This window comes from Idiotropiscis lumnitzeri, chromosome 5, assembly GCF_059441095.1.
Source record: "Idiotropiscis lumnitzeri isolate Australia: NSW breed Sydney's pygmy pipehorse chromosome 5, RoL_Ilum_1.0, whole genome shotgun sequence".
Classification (NCBI taxonomy): Eukaryota; Metazoa; Chordata; class Actinopteri; order Syngnathiformes; family Syngnathidae; genus Idiotropiscis; species Idiotropiscis lumnitzeri.
In genome coordinates, this window is record NC_142395.1 from 28,999,370 (window position 1) to 29,026,094 (window position 26,725).

General features: G+C 42.7%; 1 long non-coding RNA gene across 3 annotated transcripts in view; it reads left to right on the forward strand.

Annotated features, from left to right (window-relative positions):
* LOC148337588 (uncharacterized) overlaps positions 1 to 26,725 on the forward strand; it is a 243,301-nt gene that overhangs the window by 102,293 nt on the left and 114,283 nt on the right. For 2 of the 3 annotated variants that reach the window (XR_015843108.1, XR_015843116.1), the window contains exon 3: positions 8,652 to 8,690. This is a non-coding gene — a long non-coding RNA (uncharacterized LOC148337588). Of the gene's footprint in view, positions 1 to 8,651; positions 8,691 to 10,013; positions 10,215 to 26,725 lie in introns of all 3 variants that reach the window. The other variant, XR_015843115.1, reaches the window with a different exon arrangement.

The following is a 26,725-nucleotide window of genomic DNA, read 5'->3' on the forward strand; positions in this document are numbered from 1 at the left end:
GGAGTCAGACGACTCGAGTACCGCTTCTCCAGTCTTCCGGTTTCCAGATAAGGAATTATGTCACTTCTTGATGCATGAACAAGTGTTTTTCATTTCTGGAGATTTTATAGAGAGATATAAATTCCGACATTGGACAGGTTCCGAGGTATTTGTAACTGTAATCATCTGTGATGGTATAATCATACCTCAGTCAAATGACACTCCAGGCTCATGAACGCTCGCCTCTCTTGTGACAGCACTCGTGCTCACTGTCTCTTTGATTTGAGCCAAAATGGCAATTTGACTTAACGGAGCCAAGTCTCAACTTCTGAGGAGTCTTTATCATTCCGAGAGTTTCTTTTTTTTTTCCGGCTAATCTAAGAGCGCTTTTCCCATTTTAATCTGTGCCTGTGTATGAAGAGTGTCCCACCGGGGCTGCCACACGCTCGAAGATTAATGAACCCAATTTGCAAAAGTGACCTTTTGGCTGCTAAAGCACTGCCGCAGCTAAGCCTCTTAAGGCCCGCTTTTAAAAGAAATGTTATTTGAACCATTCTTCTGATAAAGCCGGGGAAATAACCATATCAGGAGATTTGATTCTGGATTCCAAGTGGACATATGTGGTCACTGCCCCGGGCCAGGAGGGACACGTGTTAAATGGAGAAGGATGACACCTTCAACGGTGACATCGGCCTGCTCGTCCTTTCTAGATCATCATGGCAATCATCATTCTCACTGTTGTCGTTGGGCAGTAGGCGGGGGAAACCCCGGACTGGTTGTCAGCCAATCGCAGGGCACACAAAGACAAACGACCATCACTCTCATACCTTATTTTGAGTGTCCGATCAATCTACCGTGTTTTTTTTCATGGAATGTGGGCGGAAACTGGAGTACCCGGGGAAAACCCACCCAAGCAAGGGGAGAACATGCAAACTGCACACAGGAAAGCCGGAGCTGGAATCCAACCCATGACCTCTGCAATGTGAGGCCATTGTGCTGACCAGTCGCCCACCGTGCCCTCGTCATGTAGTGATGGGAAAATGAAGCTTCACATTTGCTTCATGAACCAGCTGCTGTATTTTGGAGTCCTCTAGATAAATAAAGGTTTGAAAAAATGGCAAGTCAGCGCAATGTTGAACAGAGAGTGCCATCTACAGGAGTCCAAAATACTGAAGCAGATTTGAAGCTTCATTTTCCCATCACTAGTCTCATGTTTATATAATGTCCATTTATTTCAAATTGACCTTGCCTTCTCTCTTGTCTGGCTTGTAAAATTTCCTTTTGTCTGTGACATTATGTGGACCCTTTGGAGTCACGGCACTGAGTCATGTCCAAATGTTTGGCCGAGCAGATTATTTGTAATTCAGATAAGCACACGTGAAACAGACAAGCCGATTCGGGAATATTTGGGTCTTGAATATCAGCGAGAAATAAGGTAGAAAACAACTGATCCAAATCAGATCTTCCAACCAGATGCGCAGAGGTCATATCAAAGCAGGTGCAAAAAAAAAAAAAGTAAATTCTTCATTTGGGATTTTTTTTGGGGCGCATTTGCAACAAAAAATGGCAAAAGCACTTTAAAAGGTTCTTAGTGCAAGCATGTGGTACTTGAGGGCATTTGAAAGGTTTGTAATGAGCAATCTCAAGCTGTTCTTCCGAGCCCACGGTCCCACGAGAAATCACTGTCGCTGCAAGGACATACACCGAGGCTTTTAGAGCTTTTGTGAGTGCAATACTGTCAGATTTAGATCTCCGATTCCTGCTTTACTCATTTTGTTAAAATGAGTTGAAGAATCTGGACAGTTGGGCGCCATGCCATGCCAAGCCCCAAATTAAAAAGATGGATGCTTGTCTCTCTCATGATAAAAATGGCTAAAAGTTAGCGGCTGGCTCGTGGACAGTGGAAGAGAGATTGATGAGAGTGTCATTTATTTGACGCAAATGTTTTAAAGCAAATCTGCCGGGAATATGGACGAGGGGAGCTTCTGCAAAGGCAACCCGAAAGAAGAAACGATAATTCTGGTCGGGAGTCAGCTTTTATTCCTTTACGTGAGATTCAATTGTTGGGCTTCCAGGACTTGTTTTGACTTCAGAATGCGTGTGTCTCGGCAAGTCGCCGCATTTTGTCATTTCTTTTTAGTTTTTTTCTTCCACTCGCTCTCTAATTTTACCGCCCCTCCCTCACCCCACAAGACGGCATTGCTCAACTGATGTCGTGCCACTTTTGAAGCCAGCCGCGGGACGCTTCAAAGTCATGCCCATAGATGGCGCTATTGAGCTAGCCTTCGCCCTAATTAGCGGGAAGTTTTTAGCACGACAAGAGTTAACACATTCCGAGACACTTTCATATACGCCGCTGTAATTCACTCGTCAAGCCGCAAGCAATTTTCATCTGAGCAGGAAAACTGCCACAATCGATTCCGTGTTTTTTTTTTGTTTTTTTCGCTTAATCGGATGCATTTCACTCTCTCCTCATCGGTCATTACCGTTTTTTTTCATTTGGATGCCGTGATCTACAGACGACATAACTCGTGTGAAAGAAGTCATTTCTAAGTCGCCATTTTGGATCCAATCATGGCGGGGCGGTCAAAGTTTTTCCGTTGTATGGAGCGGGAACTGCTTGAGTTTGCGCTCCTGCGGGCTTCGCAATGGCTTCCGGGTTCCGGATATCGGAATTTCCGTTGTGAAAAATCTATCGTTAATGTAATATAGTAGTAGAAAATTGAATGCATATCAATGTTTTTTCTTTCAGGTGAGGGAATTTCCGTTTGACAGAGCTCCGCAGGTGGGAATACTTACTGTACTGTCAAAAGTATTTCGGCTTGACTTTTTACAACTTAGGAACATAGCCGTCAGTTTTTTGGTAGGATTTTGTGTGTCTGTGGGATATTTTGTCAAATCATCGAGATTTGAATGTGTGGGGTCAGAGGTCACAGTCGAGAGGGACATCTCTGCTCTCTACTCAAATCCTAAAGGTGTTTGTTGAGATTGAGATCATGGTACACTTTCTGGATCTCGCCATTCTGGAACCGAAAAGGGCTTTTGCCCAACTTGGAGGAAGAGAATTGTCCAAATGAAGCGTTCGTGTCGACGATTTGCTTTGGAATCTGACCTGGGACCTTTGATGTTATTCTCGATTGGATACAAGGCTAAAGTTTTACGTCACGATCCTATCACTCCTCGCTCTGAGTTTGTACACATTCTTCTGAAGAGAGGTAGCAGCCACTCATTGCCAAAACACCATTCTTCTTTCTTATCCTACTCGCTAGAACTTGCTTCTGAGGTTTCCGGCTTGCTCAACAAGGAAATGCACGTCTCGAAATGATTGCATCAGACCAAGTCAATCGGGGTTTGACTTTGTGGTTTGAATCAAGTTTACAATCTATATTTTTTAATTGCTTATTTTAATCATGCTCCCGTTACTTTTATTACACCAACCACACTTGGAGTCGTGCCAGTGTGTTCTATTTATTTACGAGGCGGGTTTTACGGTGTTGGTATTCTGTGCTGTGCGCCTTCTGCATCAGTGAGTGTCGAAGTCACATATTAGAACGAGCGTGCCTTCAACTCCTTTCGAGGTCAAAGCGCTTTAATTAAAGCCTTTTTCAGCTCATCTTCTTCAAACCTTTTATTGCTCGATATAAAATTAATAACTCAATTGGGTTTGAATGATATCTGATGAAGAGTCATGCGCTGTAGGAACTGTTCGTGGGATTAAAAGTCACATCAGCAAATATTTTTTTGATGGTCTACAGTGGTTGGTTAAATTCCTTTAATTTGCCACACCGGTTGTTGGTGTCATTTGCCGAAAATAGCGTGAGCCCTTGACAACAGACTTTTAAAAATAAAAACTTCTGTCCCTGATGACAGTTCAGCGCCTGTTGGAGTAGCTTTAATGGCGTCACAACATGTAGCTCAACCTCATTTACACTATCCATGTCAGTAGTGATGGGAAAACGAAGCTTCACATTTGCTTCATGAACCAGCTGTTGTATTTTTGAGTCCTCTAGATGGCACTGTTGGGTTATAGGGTTTAAAAAAATGGCAATTCATTGTGCTTTCAGTCCAATGTTGACCCGAGAGTGCCACCTAGAGGAGTCCAAAAATACTACAACTGGTTCATGAAGCCGATTTGAAGCTTCATTTACCCATCACTACGTGTCAGTTTCCTTGAAAAACTAAACAGCGGAACACCTCTTACAACCACGCCTGACGAAAACATTAACCTTCTACAACAGACATTCGTGCAAAGCTCGGGAAAATCTGTCTGGAGGGTTGTTCTGAAACTCCGCACCAACAAAAGCTTCGGAGAGCGATAAAACTTGACCTATAATGACTTGGCGTTGTTCAAAGACTTCAAGACGAAGATTATGATGCTCAATAACTTGAACTCGGTGTGGCCCTCGTGATTGGTGCCTGGCATCAAATTTACAACGCTGCTCCAACATCAGTCGGTGAGCCATGAACAAGGCTTGCGAAAAACTGCAAAAGCCTAAGCCGTCAAATGGGGATATCGGTTTGAATGCTAGCTAAAAAAAAATCAAATAGAAGTGTATATTGACGATAATGCACCCTGTATTGTACTTGTAGTGTAAGTGTAGGACGAGTATATGAGAATAATAATTAAAATTAAAAATAACTTGTACTTAACTCTTTAGAACTGAACTTCCATCATTTTATGAGCACATTTTTGAACTGATATGAAGTGCATACATACGATTGGATGACGTCATTTAAATGTGTTTGTGGCAGTTGTTTGCGGTTTCACTTGAAATCCATCTGACAGCACGTGGGTATTAAGGCTTTTCAGTGTGCGCTCCACGCTGCGTTTGATTGTATTTCGGAAGTAGAATAATGTTGTTTTTCTTTAGTGGACAAGAGCAGTCTGTTGAGAGTGTGGTCATTGGGTGAGGACATTGGTTACCCCCTCCTCGTTCCCTCGGCATGCTCGCGAGAGCCGAAGCCGTCCCTTAGCAACCGCTGAAATGTTTAGCAAAATTCATGTGTGGTCATGCTCACTTAAAGCCGAGGATGATTCTAATCGGGGCAAGCGATCCACATATTTCGCGATAAAATTGTAACAATACTAGGTAGTCTATTTTGAAGGTTTGTTTTCTTTCTGGTTAAAAATACGTCTTTACTTTGGAGGGAAATGTTGCATTTTTGCAAGAAATGAGTGCGAACAATCCGTCTGCCAATCAGAAAAACCGAACAAAACCAAACTAGACAAATGAATGCCATGTACAAAAATGTCCTCACAGTGGGTCAACGTGTCCTCACAGTGTGGGACTTGCTCACAGGCAAGGGGGACAGGCCGAGAGAGAAAATTAATTTGAGACAGGGCTGGGCAGTGATAAATGGAGGAGTGTCCACGACAGACTGAAGAAAGAGTCCTGGGAAGCAGTTTAGTCTGGTCCAGACTGAGCCCCCCCCCCCCCCCCCCCCCCCCTGCCTGAACCCCCCCTGCAGTCTCCTGTTTATACACAGCAAAATTTCTGACAATTTCACAGCTCTCTTTTCAGCAGCCATTGAAAAGGGCCGGATTCCTTCCTGGTTACTCGCCCTCTATCCTGTGAGAGTGGTTGCCATCATGGGAAAATCTAAACCTTTGGCATCCCCAGCGGGTTACCTCTCTGCGTTGCGTTGCCTCAGTGCAAACAGCGGCCCTGCGTAATGCCTGTGAAATCTGTGTGCGCACGGGGTTCAGGGTGCATAGTCGGGATTAAATCAAACAGGACCCCTCATTCAAGGGGTCCGCTCGGCAGTGCTGGGTCTGCTTCCATTGACGGCTTCTTTCAGTTTGGGCCAGTCGGAACGTCTCTCGCTCTGTTTGCTATTTGCCGGAGGATGTATACGCCGTTGTTTTGTGTATGTGCCCCAACCATGCCAGATGTCATGGCCTCCAAAAACCGCCTCTTTTTAATCAGACAAGAGGGCCCAGAGGGCAAAATGGCACACGGCCACCCACGCCAAGCACAATGCACAGTACGGAAGGCAGTTAAAACGAGATACGCTTGATCCAAGGAACCCAACAACGTGGCTTTGCCTCAACTGTATTTCAACAAGATGGAAGAGGCCCGCTTCAATTTCTGTGGTGCCCCGATGTGCGTAAACTAGTTCTGGTCCCGGTGCCCTCCATCTCTCAGACAGGAGCCATGGGCCTCTTTATCCCACATCCCAGGTGTGTCATTACACGGCCACCTTAACACACTCCGACTCATATAGAATTATGGCACTCCGAGCTGGAGTAAGCTGAGCTGCTCGAAAAAACACCTCACCCGAGCACAACGGCAACCGCAGACATTCGCTGGCTCTTTTGTGAAAGGTTTCCGAGGCCGTTAATGTGCCTTACGGTGAGTGTGTGCGAGCGACAAAACCGTCACTTTTAACCAAAAAACGGCAGGCATCCGAGTAAATCCCACTAACACAAAAAGGAAGCACTTGCAGAAGGCCGCAGTCTTGTGTGATGCACAGTAAGAGTGTGGCTTTTCTGTGGATTTTTCTTTCACCACTAGGGGCGCACTGCAGTTCTGAAAATACGCTAAATAAATCTCTCTATTTTTTTTTTCTTTTTTTTACGTTTTAATTAGCAAAGTTTTTACCGTGTTAAAAGGCACTGTTTTAACAATCTGATTATGTACCTTCATGTGCATTCAGAAGACAAAATTGTTCTGTACATGCAGTAAACAACTTATTTTTGAAAACATAGAAGACATATAGCCCGGTGCAGCTTGTATATACTTTTTTCTTAGTTTTTCCCAAAAAGAGTTGCTGCGGCTTATATACGGGCGCGCTTTATAATCCGGAAAATATGGTAACTTCTTCAAAGGAGGCAAAATGAATTTCGTGACTCTATACCCAGAAGTGATGCCACCCGGATGCGATTGGATCTTTTTTTTAAAGCTCCCGAAGAAGACGGCAGTTGCACGTTGAAACTAGTAGAGGTAAAAAAAGAACCTCCGTTTGTCTGAAGAAATGGAAAAAAAAATCAGCTAATTATTCTAACTAAGGTTTCCAGACCATGAGGGACAAACAAGCTGAGGTGATGCCCCGACTTGAGAGTATTGATTGCTCTCAGCATCAAGCAGAGTCAACAGCAGGAGGCCTCAGCTCGTGTTCTTCCTCAAATTCTGTTTACTTTGAGGACTTTGCTCCAACTTGTCTTTCCTGCGCCCCGTCACCATTTTTCTCTCGGCCTTGATGAGAACTCTGCTGAGATGGGCATCTGAGATGAGGTGTGGAGCGAGGAGAGTGGAAAAACAATGGAAAATAGAGAGCACTTAGGGTGTTAATAAGCATGGCTCTTCGCTAAGAAGTACCTCCTATATTCCCACACAAAATCCATGCACAAATAGAAGCGTACCTATTCACATGCACTCAAATACACTCAGTGATGCTTGGCCACTGGCCAGCAACTCCTTGGGCTTGAAAAGAGGGGCCGTGTAGCACTAGCAGGAGAGGCTGTCTGAGGGAATAGCAGACAACGCACTGTGCCACTGTGTGACAGTCCATTATCCAAAGCCCTCAGTCTTTCCATTTCAATGCGTTCTGCCAGAAAAAGAGAGAGCCAACGTCAAACAACAGACCAAGTCTCCTCTCCGGAGAGTCCTGCCTGCGCATTCACACATCCAAGTTGGTTGCATGATTCATATTCAGGCTGCGAGGGAGAACAATTGTTTCTCTTCCCGTTTTAATGATCTCCACTGTCAATCAAGTTATCTCCAGCTCCATTTGGCATGCTTAGCTGGCATGAAGCTAATATCATTTGGGCCGGGCCATCCTTCCGTCACGTGGCATTTTACAGCTGTGACGTTGGTTGAACTTGGTTTACTTCAGTGCTTCTCAACTAGTGGGGCGGGGTCCACTTGGGGGGCGTGGTGCGATGCTGAGGGGGGCGCGTGTGACCCTTTTTTTCCCCCTGCACTACAATGATGTGTAATTGCACCTCCACTCCAGTAGTTGGCAGTGGCGCTCTCCTTGCCCCTTGTGTGCAGCGAGTATTAACTCTACGGTGTAGGTTTGTTTTGCAACGAAAATGCTAATATTGAGAGTTGCGTCAGAGAGTGGGGGGCGCAAATTGTTTTCTTCTTGCTAGGGGGCGCGTAACATAGAATAATGTAGAAGCACTGGTTTACGTGGAGTTTTTTGGAAAAAAAAAAAAAACTGTCAAATCAGTAGCAGCCTCCAGCACACAAATCCACGGCCAGTAAAACTCATGCTGCAATCATGTTGTCATCCTCGGAATTGACTTGGAGATATTGCACCTGATAACCTCGACAAGTTCAATTCAGTTCAGTTCTCCAAGTGCTGTTTGAATTGCCAAACCCTGATCCGACCAACTTGATGCTGTGCAGCTGTAACACAGATGTGACTTTTTTTTTTCTTTTTTTTTTGACAACCACTGATGAACATCTAGCAGCACGTCGAACGCTACTGTAAGCAAGCGCAATTTAGCGTGCTACTTGCACGCCAATGAAATCTTGCTCTATTTTGGGATTTTATTCCAAAAATAAAAAATACTGACGAGAACTGAACTGAACTGCATAACGCTAAGAGGATAGTGTCACAGAAAACCTTCGCACTCACATCTGCAAACAATCGTTGTCATGTTTCTACCAAGTGGTGCAGAGCATTTTTGATAATCCCTCATCTGGTTTGTGTTTCCACCACAGGTGGGACGATTGATACGGAAGGAAGATACAATCGGAAAGGTAGGCCTTATCTTTTTTTTTTTTTTTTTAAAGAAATAAACAGGGATATATTGACGTCACGTCGACCAATCTTTCTGGTGTGAATTGACCGTGACGGTCAATTTATTGATCCCGTGTTTTCCAGCACATTTTGTCCATTTCGAGCTATTATTGTCCTTCAAAGCGCCGTATGATTTCATGAGCTCAGGCCACGGGAGCACAAATTGCAAAGTCTGTCCGTTTCGGAGGGCTGTAAAAAGTATTGATTTGCTTCATCGTGATGTTTGTCTCAAATATGGAATTTGAATGATTTTCTTTGGCTACATTTGAGCCCGTGTGTACCGAAAATGTCTGCTTTGCAACAGATTTGGATCTTTTTATGTGGAAGCATTTCTTGCTTTAAGCATTCATGCTGGAATGTTTTCTATGACAAAACTTTTTTTTATTTTTCCCTTTAGGCCAGTTCTTCTCGAATAGTGGGATGAGCTGCACTTGGGGGTGGTGCGCTAGTGGGGCGGTTGCACATGTGACCTTGGGGAACATGCTTTTTTTTTTTTGTGTTTTTTTGATACTAGAATAATTTTTTGAAGTTGACCTATATTTCTTTCTTTTTTTGTTTTCTTTAATGTTAATAAGAATACAATGTTATGCAGGGTTGAACAATTTGAGAGTCAAATTATACGACGTATAGTTGGCGAGTTGGGGGTGTGTGAAAATGTTTTCTTCTCCCTTGGGGGGCATAACAGAAAATAATTGAGAAGCACCGCTTTCTGTACTAATTAGACAAAAGAAGTTCTGACCGAGTCACCGTCTGACGGTGAAATGTTCCATCTTTATACTTCAGTTATTTTGATGGGCTGTCGACCTTGAAACTGCGTTACATCGATCACGTGGAAATCATGATGAAATGATCAATGAGAAAAAGTGTCACTGCTGATAATCAGCTTAGTGTTGAGTTGGCTTCATGATGAAACAATGCCTTATAACTCCGTTGTTGGCTCTCCGATAGAATCCGCATTATGGAATCATTTAGATACCCAAAGAGAGTTATTTGTCAATAATCTGGCCCTATTTTTGAATAAATTGTCTTTGTTGCAGGCCACTTTGCAGTTATGGTTTCAGAATCAGAATGCGCTTTATCGTCATTGAGATTGGAGAGCTCCCTTCTTCGGTGCAATATGACAAATAATTTAATTATATAGCAATGAAATTAATGAAAGATTAAATAATTAAATGAAATTAGATGAATAAAACACATGATGTTGCAGTTCTCCAAGGTAAGGGTAGTTGTGTGCATGGAAACTGTTTTTCAGTCTGTTAGTCTTTGTCTTGATGCACCTGCAGCGCCTGCCAGAGGGCAACAGGTCGAACAGATGTGAGCTCGGGTGAGTATTGTCCTTGATGAGCTCTGCTGAGGCACCGGGTGGCGTAGATGTCTGACGGGAAGGGGAGAGGGCAGCCAATAATCCTCGGCGCTGTTTTGACTGTCCTCTGGATCCTCACTCTTTCTGCCTCAGTGCAGCCGCCGTACCAGGTAGAGACGCAGTAAGTCAGCTGGCTTCCTTTGGAGAGCTGTTATGACTGTAAACCCGTATGCATGATGGCCTTATATTAACAACAAATTGATGGATAACTAGGCCAGTAAGTTGTCTGTTCAAGTATTTTTTTTTAATTTACCGTTTTTTGAAGGACACACATGATTTGCCTTCGCGGACCCTACAAAATGATGTCGCGGGCCAAATCTGGCCCCCGGGTCTTGGCTTTGACACCTGTGTGCAACACAATAGCAGAAACACCCTATTATCCATCTCATCGCACCTGTCGAACACCCGCGCCGTTCTTTTAGTCGTCTCAATGATGTTTGATTCCATTCTTGTCATTGTTTTTGTCGCAACACTTCAAACGTTTATACAAAAGGAATCATTTGCCTTTATCCTCTTACCAGTCCAAACATTCGCCATTTCAATATTCAACCGGTTTAACTCAATCGAACATGCATTAAACATGCTCACTCATGAATGGGACCACATTTTTACCGACTTGTTTTGATCTAGATGAAGGATTGCCGATCGTAATTATTCATAATCTCTTCTGTTTCTATGTTTGTAAGGTTTTGTTTTGCGCCACGCACGCTCGGCTGCACACGACACTCCGTTGTGAGACACACACACACACACGTTTGTAGAGACCAAGCCATCTGTCTGATCCTTGTCAACTAGACCCATCTTCAAACCTTGCGAGGCAGTTGCTTTCAAAAGGATACAAGTCGTGTATGTCGTCTTTCGAACTTTTGGGCTTCTAAAACTGGCCTGTCCATTCAGGATCCATTCGAGATAGAGAGGCGGCCGCTGTCAGTGCGGCGCGGTTGTGCCAAAAGAGGAAAGCGATGGCGAGATGCCATATTGGCAGTTTTATCAATCAAATGAGAAGAGAATCTCTTGCTTCACCGAATCCGCTTCTCGATCTTATCGCAAGCCTTTCGTTGCAACTCTGAAAAAATGTCAAGTTGTGAAACTCCCTCGACTGTGAAACAAAGCATGCTGTTTTATGATTTTTACTTATTGCTTAAATAAATAAGAGGCAAAATCAATTTCCAAATCAGTCATTTCAGGGAGCTAATCTTGTTTTTGCTTTGATAAGGAAGCAGAGGGGCAAAAGCAAAAAGTCTGAATGAGAGGCTGAGGGTGAGTGGGGGGGGGGTTAATAGATTTGGCAAATGAAATGCCAGATGATAGCTTTGCTGGAGTGGAGATGCTATCTTTGCCCTTTAAAGATTCTGCTTGGACTGCGTATCTTTGTGTGTTAAAACCGGGAGATGGAAGGAAGCGGTTTGAGCTTTCTAAAACGTTTACGATGGCCGTCATTGGTTTCTGCCGGTCTGTGACGGTCTCAGTCTCCGGCGCTCTGCGTACAACACACGCTAATGTGTTGCGCTATATTGACGACATGGATTAGGAGATTACGTTTACAGGAAGTGAAAATGGAATAAAAAAATAAGGAAGTTGGTCTTCCATTTACAGCTGGAATCAAGCACCTTGCCCAGCTGATTGGTTCATTCATAAATCAAGATGATGAATGATGTCTTCCAAAATTGAATCGATATGTATTGTTTTTTTTCTCGCCGGTGTGTGTATTTGGACTTTTGTTTTATACGTTTGATTTTGTTTCTCTTGTGGCTTGTTTCATGTCTGTCTTGCTCGCGTTTTCGTGTCCACCTGTCCTTGTCAGCCTCGTCCATTCTGTTTACTAGTCAGCCGTTCGTGTCTTGTCCAGGTGTTCCTCACTGTCCCGTCGGTTTGCTTCTTTTTAGTTTCCTGCTTTTTCCTCCTTTGCATTAAATCCGTTTTGCCGATTTGATCATTTTAACGGCCAATAACAGTATTCTAAAATCCACCCCATGTATTAAAGTCAAATGCTTGTTTTCCTGCTCACATATGGTTAGGAGCTTTTTGGATAGACCTACGAATTTATGATTTATTTTACGACTCTCCGAAGCACGTTCGTCGTGTCACGTTTTCTGCACGTGCACGCACATAAACACATATACACACACACACATTTAGGTGCACTGTCAACAAACAGGAGATCATTCTCCCCCATCTGCTGAGTGTGCCAGTTTGCCTCCGGCATTAAGACACCTTCAGTCAGTACACACACACACACGTCACACAAAGGCACAAACAACATAACGAAGAAAGTCGCAGCGCTGCAGTGTACGATGTTGAAAACTAGAGCAGAAGACTTCAAATCAAGAAGCATAAATTACACCATTTTCCCATAGGAGACGATCCAGAAGAAAAAAATTTAAATGAGATTCAGCAGAACGGAAAACAGCTTTCAATAAACGTGTACCAACCTTGTGCCAAAATAGTTCAGTTCAGTCACTCCTGGATTGTTTTTTTTTTGGTTTGTTTTTTTAAACAACATAACCATCGAGTCAATCTAACCCCATGATATTCAAGGTCGCGTTCGGTTCAATATTGGACAAACTACTCCCAACTGTCATATATATCAATAAGCCCCACCCACACACACATCTGCTTTGCTGTGTTAATGGGAAAGGATGCGCACAACGCTCGCCGTGATGTTAATGACGGATGCTCGTTTGCTTTCATCTCATTCCATTGCATGAGGATGTCCTTTTCAACTTTGGATCCTCTTTTACAAATTCGATTGCACGTCAAGATCTGTATGACAGCATCACCGCTAATGTCAATCCATTAGTGCACAGGTGTCAAACTCAAGGCCCGGGAGGCCAGATCCGGCCCGTCACATCATTTTATGTGGCCCGCGAAGGCGCGACTTCGTTTCTTGCTAAAATACTCAAATTTCAAATTGTCGTCCATTTTAAAAATGTTAAAATATTGCCGGCTATTTTTCTTTATCAATCACATTTTAAAAATGAATTAAATGGTCGTTAAACAAACGACATTTTCCTGGGTTGCAATTTTAAAAATTAGTTTTTAATTTTTAAATTTATTGTGTATATGTAATAATAATAATTTGATGATAATTTATATGGGTCCAGTGTCATAATGGCCCACGGAGCGAAACCAAAACTATGACGCGACCCGTGAGAAAAACAAGTTTGACACCCCTGCATTAGTGTATTTGATCCTTTTTTTTGTACTACTTTCATTCCATGAAATGTAACACAATTGAAAATGAAACAAAACTGCAATATGCAAAAAACTCAAAGGACAAACATCAGGATCCGCAGACTTAAAGTCTATACTGATATCCTTTGAAAAGAAGGATGAATCGTTATATTCTGGCTTGGCAAACTTTCAGGCAATGCTATTTGTTGTGGTTGTGGCATTTGGAAAGCATCGTTTTTAAATCATTGAATTTGTGGATTTTTTTTTTCTTTTACAATCATTTATATTGCTTTTATTTCAAAGATATGAACTGCAGCTTTTGTGCTCCATTTCCCCACCTGACATGGTTGTGAAACATGCACAAGGCTCACCGGGCTTATCAGCTTTTTAATGGGTCACAGATGTCCAGCTGGCTAAGTCACTTCTAGCTTGTGGCCAGCAGCACCTCTGATGTGATGTAATGTCTGATATCTTCTCACTGAGCAGTAAGGCCGACATCTGCATAACGGTAGTGATGGGAAAATGAAGCTTCAAATTTGCTTCATGAACCAGCTGCTGTATTTTGGAGTCCTCTAGATGGCACTGTTGCTTTAAATAAAAGGTTTCAGCCCAATGTTGAACAAAGAGTGCCATCTACAGGAGTCCAAGAATACTACAACTGGTTCATGAAGCAGATTTGAAGCTTCATTTACACATCACTACATAACAGGTGACTTTCAAAATGAATGTCAGTGTTGCCTCATGCTGATACTCCAAAATGAGCGTTGCTATCTTTGTACAGGATTTACAAAACAATGCCTTGCTTTGGATGCTGTTGTGAGATAAATGGTGACAAATGATTGTGCAGATGAGTCGTTGCAGACGTAACATACACGTGTCTGTGTGTCTAAACGTCATGCGTCAGCAAATGTGTATGTCGAGTACCTGTTTGCAAGTAATTGTGTGTGACAGCAAAGCAGCTGGCCACGGTCTGCGGATGAGCAGCAACACGGCAGCGTAACTTGTGAGTGTTGTGCATCCAATCATGCCGCGAAGCTCTGTGTGTGCTGTGGCGCACCTCGTGTGTTCATAACTAATCATGCTGGATGTTAAACAGCTTCAGAGGGAGACGCTGCGTGTCTTTAAATCTGCGTTAGATGCTTTGGAGTTTGTGTCTGGTGTGTACGCACGTCATTCCTGTGTTGAACTGGTCCTGCAGGCTTTCGTAATTCAAGTCGATGTCAATGCGTGCATGCGCGGCATGTGTTTGTACGTGTATACACACACACACACACACAACACCATCTGCTTGCTGTTGTGGAGCTAAAATCCCTGATAGCCTCCTGTCCCCGTTTCCGAAACAGCTGATCAGTCATCCAACTCGCTGGCTGGCAAGCTACTTCAAAAGACAAAGTTGTCTCTGGAGAGCCGTGAGTTCCGCTCTCAAACACATGAAATGCGATAATAAGGCCACTTGTACAACGCCGTGGCAGTGGCTGGAGCTGAATGGCACACACACAAAAAGTCGCTTTGAATGACCAGATTTGCTTTCAAGTTTGACATTTTTCTAGGCGCAGGGTGCTGTAGTTGTAATGTTGTAATAATCAATGTTTTTGCCGCTGGATATATTTGATCAGCCGCACAATGTTGCGGTTGGTTCGCACATCCGCCTTACGGTTATAAAATACAATACAAAACAATTTTATCTACATAGCGCATTTCACAACAGCTGCAGCTGTAACAAAGCGCTTTCCGTACGCCGTCATATAAATTAGCAGGTCATTAGAACACAAATTAAAACTCATAAACACATTGACAATAAATGCCAGAATAATAGCAGAACAGCAGACGGTCTCATGAATTAGTCGAAAGCTAAAGAATAAAAATGTGTCTTCAAACGGGTTTTAAAAGTTAACCGAGGATGGGCGGGGCTTTCAATTTATACAAGTCCACAGGTATTTAATCTCAACTGGAGTTGAGCCATTGCGTAAATGTCTAAATTTAAAACAAATTGAGGAAAATAGCCACGGCGGGATCAATGTTTTTTTGAAGCTGTGCCAAAAGAACTCCAAAATAGATGAGCCCTTATGAGCGCACATCACACTCAGACCTAATTAAATGTTGCCACAAACTCTACTGCACAAATAATATCCCGGTGATTTAATTATTTATGTATTTATTTCATTATTTCTTTCAAGCAGGAATTGTGATTGAATAATTGCTGCCAAAATACCAACAAATCTCCACAGGGAGCGTTCTTGATTATCAAATTGAATCAACCTCCTTGGTGTTGGCACGAGGACGCTACCAGCTGCAGTCAATCATCATTAAAGACAATTTCGGAAACGGCAAGTAACACTCACCGGCTATAACAGTCGGTGCATTGTAGCAAGCCATTCTTAATGTTTTTTGTTTTTTTTAATCACGAGAAAGAGTCACTCTGCATTTACTTAATTCCCCTCTGACTGATCTAAAATAAGCTTTATTATCTCTCTAAGCATATTTTTTGTGTTCTTTTGCACTAAAATTTATTGGCTTTCAATTGTGCATGCGCAGTAAATAACAGCTGTGACTTGTGGGTTTAATTCGTTCCATGACCAAGCCCATAATTCAATTTATTCCTAAATCAAATCAATATTGCCCACTTCCACTTATTAAAATTCCATTCATCTGTTGCAGCCTCCAAAGCCACCGCACATTTGTTTCTTACTCGTTTTGATTAAATACAACTGGCGCTGTATTGTATTAAAACATAATTAACCCCAATGTAAATAAATGAACTGGATTTGTAAAACATAACGACAACAAGCTGTGAGGCACAACAACAATAGCCGAGAACAGAGTGCGTTCTCGTGAACTTGGCAGGTCCTAAGAACGTACTTGAAAACGGACTTCCTAAGAGCGCGAGACTCTTCGCAATTGGAATGGCTTTGTACTTGAGAACGTTTCTAAAAATAATCAAATAGGAGGAAAAAAATAACTTAAAAATTTGAGTACGCTGCTCTGTCATTTTAATAGCAACATGAAATGCATGTTGAGATATTTTCCCAGATAAGTCTTCACAAGTCACCAACCGATGCGTCCTTAGTTTTTTAGTAGACAAGAACAACATCCTGGCATTTCGTGCATTCTCGTCAGAGCACTTTGGACCCAGCTGATGACGTTTCATAAGATCACAAAGACGTAATAATGGACAAGAACATAAATTGAGAAGCGGCTAATGTGTGCCTTTAAAGGGGGTGTGGCTAGTAGAAACGGGAATATTAGGAAGTCAATTTGAGACAATTTGCTCAGCAGACAGCTGGCTGTATTGTGTATGTCATTTTAAATTTTTCCCCCCTTGAGACAGATATATATATATATTTTTGGTATTAATGGGCAAGCAAAGGAGAAAAAACTCACATGTAATGAGTTATGTCCCCCCCCCCCAATAGTCGAGTAAATATTGTTCAGTATGCTCCTGTTATTGTTTTTGCTATTATGCTATTATTAGTTATTGTATTATTGTCATAGTTAGTGGTGCGGTTTGTTGTTGCATCAGATACCGCAAAGTAGTAGTCGTTAAGGCCTGTGAGAAAAAAAATGCACAGTTGAAAAAAAAAATAATAATAAGTACAATATCAATATACCTTTGAATGCCCCTTTTAAATATTTTGCTCAACAGAATATGACCCGTTTGTGCAATAAAACAGAAACACAGCACAGGGTAGACGAGAGGAAAAGAGGATAGACTCAAGCAAAGATAATTGGCACATTTTCAATGTTGACCTGCAATATAATTAGTTTACCCCTCAGTGAAAAAATTAAAAACAAATGAAGCAATAAACTATGAAACACCAGAATGAGTGTCAAAATATCCAAATGGCTTTGAGCATTGCTGCGTTTGCTGTTATGCTCGCACGGGTTTAATATGCAATGCTTTTGAAATCCGAATCACCCCTCAATGAGACTTGCTCGTGACATACATTTTTCAAAACCGTGCTTGTTATTACAAGTTAAATGAGTGGATGGCATTTGTGGGGGCGGGGCAAAGTAAGAAAATGAAGCCAACCGCCACCCGGGTCAAAAATGCAATTTATTTATTCATTTATTTTTACAATGATCATGATCATTTTAGCGGGCCTAGTTCCTGTTTCCCCCTTGCTTGTCCTTGTTGTCTTGCTATTTTGAGCTGGGGGGAGGGCATACTTTCTGGAAGACTCGCACCTGCAAGCCATCTACAATTAACACTTTTTAAGAGCCAGTTTGACCAGCATGTTGGTGCCAGATGCTTCCCGCTCCCACATTGTGCCTCCAGAAGTTTGGGAGTATTTAACACCAGAACTGCCATCGCTGGTCATTTGACCAGGAAGGGGTGTGTGTGTGTGTGTGTGTGTGTTTTTTATGTATATGCCATTTAGCTAACAATATAATAAGGGAAATAAAGTAAAATGTTTTTTTTTATTCACAGACGGGTAGTCATTGAATATTTTTCAAAACCGAAGGAAAGACTTGGCTTATTTTATTATATTTCTCTAAATATGGTATTTTGATATCGCACGTTTTACTTAATGCGGCGTGGTCTAGAGTGCACCCCCCCCCCCTCACGATGGAGTGGGGTTTCGTGCATCTGGAATTTCATAATCAAATATTTTTTTTATGCTCTGTGCTAAGAAGAACAATTCAAAGATGCCAATGCAGCCGTGGGAAGCCAAATGGAGACTGAGGTTAATTTTTCCCAGCCTGACAGAGTTCCAGTCACAGACCCCATTACACCCCAGTGCCCACCCCCCCCACTCAACACTTACCAAACAGCGAACACGGGTCGCGCTAATTAAATGTTCCAGACTCCCAGGCTTTTAATAAAGCCTGACATGACAGCTTGACCTGTGCATGTCAGAGTGACCCAGTAACCCGGAAGCAGCCTTGTGTGTGTGTGTGTGTGTGCGTGTCGCTCTGGTTTGGGGTCTGGATCACAGGAGGGAGAGGGGAGGTGACACCTGCATCCCAAAGAGGTCACTTTGTTAGGGTGTGGGAAGTATTGTGACTCAGCTTCTCTGCAGCAGAAAGAGGCCAAATATGAGCAATACAGATCCATATCACTGGGGGAAGCAGTCCGCTACTATTCCGTTTTCTTCTTGGAGTGCTCTGAAGATGGATTTTTTTTTTTTTCTCCCCAGCGAGGCGTCTCACACTTGAGCAGTGGCCCTTGAGATTGATTTTATTTCATTTTCATCAGCAGTTCTTAAACACATCATGGCCACAGTTGACACACGGTTATTTTATTTCCTTGTCTAGAAAAAAACAACATAATTTGTTTTTGCTTTTGCGCTGCTCTGCGCATGCCTTCCCAGGATTAAGTTAAATAGTTTGAAGGATGAGCGGATGGTTCATTTTACAGGACCTAATTCATTATTATTTATACAAAGATACTTTGAGGAGATGGAGGTGTGGATGAATGTTGGCGAATGGATGAGTAGGTGGCGAATTGAGTGGATACAATGACATTACGGTAGATGGAAACATGGTTGGAGGGTGGACAATTCCTTGGATGGAAGAGTGGGCGGAGCTCCAGGGAAATGGCTCGGTAGTGGAGGTGTAGGGAGGATGGATGGATGATTGGTGGGGTGGTCGTGGGCAGGTTGTCCCCGTGATATCGGTGGTGTTATTAACACGACTGAACAGTGTGTACTAAATCAATGTTTTATTTATTCATTTATTGCAGGGTGATTATAGTTTGGGAATTTTCATTATAGTTGGTTTTTATTTGGTTCAGATTTTTTTTCATGTATTTAGTTTGAATTATTTTTCTAATTATTAGAATTTTGTTTTGATTTTTTTAATGTATTTAGTTTACGTTATTTTTTTTATTTATTTAAATTTTCTGTGTCGCTTGCATGGAATATATATAGGAAAAAAAACACCATGGTAATGATTTGTGTCATAAAATTCAACAAAAATATTATTTAAAAAAGCAGCCATCCATACACGCATCAAAAACAGATACTGTGTAACAGTCCTCAGACATTAAATTACAATCAATGCCGCGCCTAATACTGCTTCTAAAGTCTGATCCAGCACAACCCAAATTCAAGAAAATCTTCTTTGGCAAGTTGCCAGCTTCTAAAATGTATTTGTGGCTTCAATTCCATTTTAGAAGTGTTAAAATCGGTTGTATTGTGTACACTTATTTATACACTGTATATATATTTTTTAATTTATGAACCAAACACGTAAAGCACTTCTTAACTACTTTCTAGCTCAGTCCGACAAAGTCAGTCAAAGTCACACAAACTCATTGCCTAGATGACATTGTGCAACAGTATTCACACGTCCTTCTTCTGGCTAATACCGAAAAAAAAAATATTGTTAAAGTCGCATTTAAAATGGGGATCCCAAAAAGGATCATACACTAAATTAATTGGCGTTGGTGTTCGACGGCTCGATGGTCAGATTAATCGAAGTTTCGGAGAATGAGTAGATGAAGATACTGTCTAATAAGACAAATTCAATGCGGTGACATTTGTTGAAAAATACAGCGAACAGCTTTTGCGGATTAACAGTAAACGATTAAACCCTGTTAGCATATGGATCAACAAGTTAAGCTTGTGCATTAGCATGTGCGCGCGCTGCATTTCAATCACGTCGCTGGTATTAAAGCCCAACGGGAGACGTGGGCGCCGATCGTGACGGCCAAAAGTCAACTTGTAAAGCAAACAAACGCAAACTGGCGGCGTGAGCGCGGACCTTCCACTGGTCCTCTGATCGCCACCAGGCACGGGCAGACAGAAGACCACATTGTGTGCGAGCTGCAGCTGCTCTCACAACAGATGTCTGCTGTTTGCATTTCCCCTTCGCCATTAAAAGAATTTCATACTTTGATACTCCCATACGTTTATTTTTCCGATGTTTATTTCTGTACACTAAATAGCGTGTGTTCGCTAAGCCCTCACCCCGCCCCATGAAAATGCCTTTTTTTTTTTCCTTCTCTTCTTCCTCCCTGTGGTCATCTTAACTGGCCATATTGAGGAGATGGAAGCATCTCTATATTTACTCCATCTCCACCCTGCTTCCACCTCGACGGGCAACGCTTTGCATCTTTCATCTGTGGAGCAGGATGACCTATATTCTTATTCTGATCCCGGCAGTCGCCCGTTCTTTTCTGCTCTCAGTTCGGGCCTTTTTCTGGGCACTTAAAGGTTCAAAGCTAAAACAAACAAAAAAACAAAAAACAAAAAACAAAGGCATATTTTATTGGGATGGAGTTGAGGGAATGTGCCCATACGGATGGAATTATAAATAATTCAAAATGTAACTGTTTGGGACGAGCAGCTCTATTAAATACTCAACGCTACTGTAAATGGGTCAGGCCGAATCTTAGCGCACATGACCCAGTTTACCTTTTTTTTTTTTTTTTCAAAAGCGTTATGATCACATGCCCAAGAATGTTTCAACTCAAACGTGTCTATTGTATTTCTTTCACAATTTGTACACCAGCATATTTTTTCCCCTTAAAGCAGCCAACAAATAAGCAAAACTGGTAATCAAGAATTTTTTTTTTCATTGTTTCTCCATTAAAAATGCAGCGCTATTCACATCATTCCAGGTCAATAGGTTGAGATTTCTCCGTGGTATGGAATCACAGTTATTATTACTGGTTGTCTCTGAACGGATCTGAACACCGAGTGTTTCAAAACATGAAAGTACACTGCCCACACACAGAAGGTGAGACGGGGAATTGGTGAATCAACAAACAAGACTTGAGGCATTGAAATGCTGAAAAATCATTTCTTGTTCTTGCGTTTCCAGATCAAGTGCCTTTTAAACGGTCGCTGTCAGGTTTTGGGAAAGCACAAACCTTTCTCACATACTTCTGACCCCAAACCCAGAAACCGGCTCCAATCCCAAGAAACAACAAAAGGAATTTTTGCATTCTCCGAGTTCAGTGCCTTGAAAGCGATCTGAGTCTTCAATTTGAGATTGAAAACATCCTTTTTGTTTTCTTTAGCGCAGATATCGGGTGAGCGGTCGAATGTACGCTGGATCGACTCCAAGTCAACCACGCAAACAGACAACCATTCGCTTGACTGTTCTTAATTCTATGATTATGTTCAGTTTGCTGGTTCAGATGCGCAATTCGCGGTGAGACCGCTAAATTCTACACCAGACGTTGATTCTTAATCTGATCAAGACATTTTGAACAAAACGAGGCCTGAGTTTTTGGAGGAACGGTTTCCCTTGGACAAAATCGATCTGCAATGGAGGATTGTAGCCCCTTTGACACATTTCTGCTGTCTTTTTGGCAGCTCGCTCCTAGTGATGGCAAAATGAAGCTTCAAATTTGCTTCATGAACCAGCTGCTGTATTTTGGAGTCCTCTAGATGGCACTGTTGGTTGAAATAAAGGGTTTAAAAAACGTCAACTCATTGTGCCTTCATCCCAATGTTGAACAGAGAGTGCCATCTAGAGGAGTCCAAAAATACTACAAGTGGTTCATGAAGCAGATTTGAAGCTTCAATTTACCCATCGCTAGCTCACTAGCCTGTACGGAATGTGGGTGATTGAAGTCTACCCGGGAATTTACCATCTTCCAACATATTATGAGGGCTGAATGCCATCTGCGTTCAATCCACAACCCGAGAGTGACATTTAACACAGAGACTCAGCGCCCACGGCACTTTCTGTTGAAAGCGATTGTAGTCATTGCAGAAATTGGCGGTGTCTATTTAACAGCAACAGCTGTGTGAACGGGCATCGTGGCTACTGCAATTTAACGCTTCTATGCGCTACAGACGCAAAACTGCTGACTCGACGGTCACGCCTCTGGTGGGCCAGTTTGTTGGAATGGCAACAATAAAAGAACCTTCATTCAAAGACAACTTCGGCCGGCAGAAGCTTGAGGTCGAAATTATGTTAATTGTTAAGACTTTCAGAAATTTCCAAGAGCCGGTGGTCACAATGATTCTGATTCTAGAGATAATTAATAAACGAAACATAAAAGCAGCGCCATCACTTGATATCGAACGTTCCCTTCAGACAGTTTGAAATGACGCACAAATCCAGGAACAAAGCATTGCGCTTACTCTCCCCGATACCTTTGCACCAGCCTTGTCGTCCCTCTCAAGGCATCATAATCCAGTTTGTTGTAGAACAAAACAAACAGATTTCTATCAGACTTTAACTCCGTTATCTATCCCCCCGGTGCACGTAACAGTTACTACGAAGACGCGCTAAAACGGCATGTTGAAGTGGCAATCAAATACGATGCAAACCTGATTTCATATGAACGCGAGAGGATTAATGAGTTTGTGGAAAAGGTGCACGGTGGAGTGTTTTTGCAGTCACAGTTTATCGAGCTGCGGAAGAGACAAGGGAATGAAAAACGCTATAAACCCGGGATGAATGTGCGACAGGGAATGAAGAGCAGAGCAGTGGACAGAGTGGCGACTTGCTATGGATTTGCTTGTTTGTGGAGACGAGAAGGCCACAGGGCTAAGAGTCACGTTGAGGGGAAGAAAGGGCCTGTCGAAATGCGAGGGGTCATTCCTGAGAGCTGGCCAACGTCCTCTGCCACAGACAGACTGTCTGTCTCGCCTTCACTTAGGAGTTTAGGGAACACTCTCCGACTCGGGTCGAGACGACAATCAGACTTCGAGAAGGGAAAGGGGGAGTTCAGTCAAGGAGAAGTCACTCCAAGCCCACATGTCCTCATAAGTCCTTCGCAATACACACGTTGGCATCTTTGGAAATGCCTCACACATCGAATGACCCTTGACTGAAAAGACAAACAAAGAATGTTTTGCATTAACGACTTTTGCATAATGCAAAATTCAGCGTAGCCGGATGATCAGTCTCTCTCTCTCTCTCTCTCTCTCTCTCTGTCTGTCCATCTACTGTATCTGTCGATCTATAATAATTATTATTATTATTATACCTCAAATTCAGTGGCGGGCCGTGCATTTCACACGTAGGCCTTCAGTGAAGTCCTTCTTAGTCTGACTCGAATAAATCCCCCTCATAATATGATCATTTATGGCAGCACGGCTGGACAAAAAATATACAGAAACACACTTACGCAGTACTGACTGAGTGTTGGACGACCTCGCTTCTCTTGAAAGGTTCGTCTTGAAAATGGCCTCGCAAGTGTATCTGCAATTAAATCCACACTTTTCCCTTCTTCTGCCATTGTGGTTTAAAAAATAAGAATATATTTTGGATTTTCAAACAGTCGCCCTTTACGACTTTCGGGTTGATTCCGCATGGCGCTGGCCCCTCACGAGTGAGTAACCAATCACAAAACGCGTTCATCACCTTCCGCGTAAGGCCAGCGATGCGTGATCTGATTGGCTATCGCAACTGTCGATCTACTCTGAAAGCTTATTGGCTTTGACAGAGGAAATGCCCGTACGATTGCATCTGAAGGCCCCGGATGAATAGTGCGTGCTTCTGGTATTGTGAAATCTGCCTGGTAACACACGCTGAATTCTGATTGGATAAAAACTCTCACCTAAAAATACAACATTAGGATTAATACGACATCAATGTGAAGAATATGATCATGATTTCTTGATTCTGTTAGGCCCGCTGAGAAGGCCTCCACAGCTCAAATGTATTTAGCGCTTTTCTAAATCCCAAACAAGGCTTTACTATACGGAGCGAGAGAACAGAAGAGAGTCTGTCTGCCTGAGCCATCAGGGTGGAAACTGAAGCCAGCTAGCTGGTCAGCTAATATAGCCTTATGTTGCTAGCTATTGAGCTAGCTGGCACCATCCATCCATCTATCCATCTGTCTCGACCAGCTGAACGAGCTGAGCGCACCACTAAAACTGAGGCTTAAAGGGAACTGCACCAAACATTTTCTTTACTATAAACAACTAAAATAATAATGGCGGCCAAAACACACAGATACCAATTTTTTTTTTTTTTTTTTTCTAAGCTGCCTATCGAGTTATAATTTTCTCTTCTTTGACATTTCCCTCCCGCAAAACCTTGTTATCAGTGTCTTGGTTCCCTCTTCACCTTTAAGTGCTTTCCCCCGTCAGGTACATCATAAAAATCACAGATCCTTTCTTTGAAATATCCGCGTGCAATGACCTTTATTGTCTCACGAACCAAATGAGGCATTTTTAAGAACTCTGCTCTGTTGCTTAGATGTTTGCATCATCATATGCAGCCGCTATGGTTAATGTCTAAACATGTGGAGTGTTTCTACAGTGAAACCAAGTGAAAGAACATTCCTCTCGTTCATGGCGTTCTGCTTTCATTTTTACTTTGACGATTCAATCGAAGTTCCATGTCCGTGGTCGAATGGCCGTATCAAACAATAAAAACAAAAATGGGACCCTTTTTTTAGTGCTTATTATCTAGTCGACACATTTTAGTATTTTTATTTCAGGTTTGATTTTGCCGTTAATTTCGATATTGCTTCTTCCGACTGAAAAATCTTTTGAAAGTCCATATGGGATGATTGAAAGGCGTCAAATGATAGCTGGTGAAGTCTCTGCTTGCCGTGACCTGCATCTGCTCTCCAGACGGAAGGTCATTGCCGATCGAATCAGCCTAATTGCCGAGCATCCCCTCACGTGCATCTGAGAAGCACGAAATGCATTCTGGGCGGAAACCTGCTGGCTGTCGGGGTGTGTCCGCCATCCCCCTCAGGTGCTCATGCACTTTTCACGCTGTCAGTCCGTGTGTCTTTGTGTTCGTCCTTGCGCGATCAGCCATGATGTCATGCTGCGAGGCAGCCCCAAGCAAAAGCCGCCAGCAAACGAGCCACCGGTGATCATTGGCCGGCCCCTGTCGTGCGCTGATAGGATGCTGCCTCTTTCTGTTCAAACAGAGCTCTAATCAGATACTTTAACAGGCTGCCTTGTGTAAACAGACAGTGCTCAACACTTGGGATCTGGCAAACACAGACGTGCGTGCGTTGGTGTGTGTGTGCGCGCGTGTGAGCTGAGGGTCAGCGAAGGTAGTGATGAAATGGGATGTTGGAAATCTGCCTGGCTCCATTTCTGTGCGGCCTAAACCTCATTCTGTCACACAAGCTCCTTCAGAATACATTTCAGGGAAATGATAAAGTAGAGAAATTCATTTTTTTTTCTGGAAATATAGCAGGGATGTGAAATGACATCCGGTGAGGACCTTGACAGGCATCTTACAGAGGACGCCTTATTTTCCACAAGAAGCCAACGATATCCAAATTAGCTGGTTTGCTTCCCTCGCTTGACAAAACGGGTAACAGCAGCATTTGCGCGTATGTTTGTAATTCGTCTCATCGCGTGGGCCCTTCCCTGTCATACAGTCCGTTAATGTTGACGACACAGAGACAAAAAGCAGATGCAGACTAGTCAAACAAATGGATGAAAATGCCACCACTTGGGTTTGTGGTTCACAGGTAAGGTCAGGGGTCAACACAACCAAGTAGGAGGTTGTCGAGGGTTCAAACGTAAATGGTGTCATTCTAGCAAGGAATATGTTGGCTATGTTTGCGTTTGTCTTGTTCAAACATGGGCTGCCTTTTCGGAAGTGGCTGTGCTTTTTGTCAAATGTGTGTGTGTGTGTGTGTCATTGAAGAGGGGCAATGTTACACACACCGGGCCGTTATGACTTATTACACACTCGTATTGCTGGGGGGGGCGTGTGTGACCCTGGGGAACACGCTTTTTTTCCCAGCGCACTACAATAATATGTAATTGCACATCCACTCCAGTAGGTGGCAGTGGCGCTCTCGTATTAACTCGACGGTGTAGGTTGGCTATTAAACGAAAATGCTTTTTTTTAGAGTTGCGCCGGAAAGTGGGTGGTGGTGGTGGGGCGCAAATTGAGTAGCACTGACTTACATAAATGACAGATGTTCATTTGAGGTAATCACAAGGAAGGATTTGTTATGTAATAGTAATTGTGCACAATAAAACCAAGTTGCGTGAATGTGAAATTTCAAGGCAGAAAAATTTGTTAAAATCTTAAGTAGGGTAATTTCAAGTTTTAATAATGTGAAAAATTGTTTTGCATTTTGAACAAAGAAATACAAGTTGGCATAGCTAATTGTCCCTTGTGTTGCCCCCCCACACCTGAATTTAAAGATATAAGTGAAAAACAAATAGAATTATCCGAATGATACATTTCTGTAACAATGTAATATGTTTGTTTGCTCTTCCACTTCATCACCTTCCTAAATTTACATTTTCAACGGTGATAAGTTAACCGTCAGAGCTACCTCAAGTGCAAAACACGGCAGTCTCAATTACTTTTACATCTGTTGCCAACACACAACTATTTGAGATCTTAGTAAATCGGGCTTTTAAGTCATGTTTGAATTTCAGCGCAGTTGAGCAAAAATGTTCCGGAAGGTTCCATTAAAGATTAATTTCCATCCACCCATTTCCTATCCTGCTTTGTCGTCTATCTCAGTTGACTTTGGGCAAAAGGTGGCCGACGCTCTCGAGCCGCTGCCAGTCAATCGCAGGGCACCTCGTGACCTTCCAAAGCTTTACGGATTGT